This window comes from Trichechus manatus, unplaced genomic scaffold, assembly GCF_000243295.1.
Source record: "Trichechus manatus latirostris isolate Lorelei unplaced genomic scaffold, TriManLat1.0 scaffold00035, whole genome shotgun sequence".
Classification (NCBI taxonomy): domain Eukaryota; kingdom Metazoa; phylum Chordata; class Mammalia; order Sirenia; family Trichechidae; genus Trichechus; species Trichechus manatus.
In genome coordinates, this window is record NW_004443971.1 from 9,746,398 (window position 1) to 9,749,285 (window position 2,888).

A 2,888-nucleotide genomic window follows, 5' to 3' on the forward strand; every position below is an offset into this window, starting at 1 on the left:
AGAACTGACCCCTTTTTTCGGCTTGAAACTCTTGGTTTGTGTTAAATAGCTTTTGAGGGCATGTTCATGTGTGGACTAGAGACGTGCGTAATTAAAGTTTGGGCCAAATTAGGTGTAGTGTAAAGAGCATGCAGGGCAGACAGGTCCTAAAATGTTTCATTGGCAAGTTCTGCTTACTGTATGTCACCTAGGTACAGTGACTGTCATTTAATTTTGAATATCAACTTGCTTATTTGCAAATGCAGGGGTTTTGATAGCCATTCCATTTTCAATGGTTGCTGTCAGTAGCTAACATCTATGTGCTGACTGTAGGCCAAGTACTCTCCTAAGCACGTCACTGGATTATTTTATTTTTACAATGACCCGATGAGAAAGGTATATGAGGAAACTGAGGCAAAAAAAATTAAGACTGTTCAAGGTTAGACAGCTGGCAAGTGACGAAACATTTTTAACTTTAGCAGTAACTCCAGAAACACTACACTGTCTCTCATTTTGCATGTATGTGTTTTTGGGGTGGCATCCTTGCAGTTTCTCTATATAACAAATTTTCAGTAGGGTGGAAATAGAGTGATTTATTAAATGGCTATAAAAATGTTAAGGAAAGTAGAGAAAAGAAGAAAACTCCAAATCACCCATAGCCGCAGAACCCAAACAAAGCCTCTGTTTACATTTTGATAAACTTGCTTTCAGCCAATATTTTTAATGCAAAGATTTTCCCACTGCATAATTTGTCATGGATTGGATTGTGTCTCCCAAAAAATATGTGTGTCAGTTTGGCTAGGCCATGATTCCCTGTATTGTGCGATTGTCCACCATTTTGTCATCTGATGTGATTTTCCTATGTGTTGTAAATCTTAATCTCTGCCTGTGGTTAATGAGGCAGGGTTGGTTTATGCTGAAGAGGATTAGGGTGGGATGTAACACCCTTTCTGAGGTCACATCTCTGATTCAATATAAAGGGAGTTTCCCTGGGGTGTGGCCTGCACCACCTTTTATCTTACAAGAGATAAAAGGAGAGAGAAGAGAGCAGAGAGTAGGGGACCTCATACTACCAAGAAAACAGTGCCAGGAGCAGAGCATGTCCTTTGGACCCAGGGTTCCTGCACGGAGAAGCTCCTACCTAGTCCAGGGGAAGATTGATGACAAGGACCTTCCTCCAGAGCCAACAGAGAAGGCCTTCCCCTGGAGCTGATGCCCTGAATTTGGACTTCTAGCCTCCTAGACTGTGAGAGAATAAACTTCTGTTTGTTGAAGCCATCCACTTGTGGTATTTCAGCTATAGCAGCACTAGATAACCAAGACACAATTGTATTCACATTTAAATAAGACTTTTGCTTACACACCTTTTATATATCCAGTATTGCAATAGGAGTTGTGGGTTTATAAAGACATGCCATAGAAGTTCAAAGGAAGAGGCCAAGGAAGGTTTCTTAAAAGGAAGTAGGACTTGATGAAAATTGAGAGAACGGTGGGATAGGATGTCAGGTTAAGACAGGGAGTTTAGCATTCTTATGCAGGTTTGGGAAGTAGCCAATAGATCAAAAAGTTCATACTGTGGAGCAGTAGAAAATAAAGTTAGAAAGATTGTTGACAAATTGTTGTTAGTTGTCCTTAAGTAAACTCCAACTCATGGCAAACTTACGTACAAAAGAAAACATTGCCCAGTTCTGCGTCATTTTCATAAGCATTGGTATGGTTGAGTCCATTGTTGTTGCTGTTGTGTCAATCCGTCTCAGTGAGGGTTTCTGTCATTTTCGTTGGTTTCCCAAACAAGATGTCTTTCCTGATAGTGTGTCTAAAGTAAGCGAGTCATAGTCTTACCATCCTTGTTCTAAGGAACATTCTGGTTGTATTTCTTTTAAGACTGATTTGTTCATTCTTTGGCAATCCATGGTACATTCAATATTCTTCACCAGTACCACAGTTTGCATCAGTTCTTCTGTCTTCCTTTTTTATTATCCAACTTTCACATACACATAAGGCTATCGAAAAGACCATGGCTTGGTTGAGACACACCTTAGTCATCAAAGTGGCATCTTTGCTTTCTAACACTTTAAAGAGGTCTTTTGCAGCAGATTTGTCCAGTGCAATACATCGTTTGATTTCTTGACAGCTGATTCCATGGACATTGATTGTTGATCCAAGTAGAATGAAATTGTTGACAACTTCAATTTCTTTTTCATGACAGATTGCATAGATCATTAATTTAACCAATAGCTGCATGCCTACCGCATGCCAGATACTTTATTAGGTGCATGGAATGCAGGGCTGGGGAAGTGAAAGTCCCTGTTGAGGGAGGACAGTCCAGAAGGGAGACAAACATGTAAAGAACTGCATCTCAGTATAGGGAGGTGCAGAGTCTTTACCTATTGTGAGGCAGGACAAGGAAGGAAGTCAACGATGGCCTCATGGAAGAGAGGGCACTTGAGCTGCATAAGAGTTTGCCAACCGGACGACTGCATAAAGAAGTGCATTTCAGACAGACAAAAAAAATGTGAACATCTTCCGGGCAACATGGCACTACAGACAGAAGCACCGTCCCTGCACAGCAAAGACCCGAAAAACTAAGTCAAACAGAGACACATCAATCCTGGAACCCTGAGGATCAAATGAAGAGACAAAGAACTCAGCCAAGCACCAAATAGAAAAAAGAAACTAAGAGAGAACAGAGACTGAGGAGAGTTACTAGCGGAGGTTCTGTATCAGCTAACACAACGCAGATTCGCCATCTTGGACTCCTGTCGGAGATCGGAAAACAGGGAGTACGAGAAGGCAGCTTCACGGAGCTCCCAGCAGGAGACAGAACAACTGGTAACCAGAAATATATGCTTTTCTACCCCTTACCCATCTTCACCCCCGACTCGGCCTCCTCTGCTTACTGCAGCCAT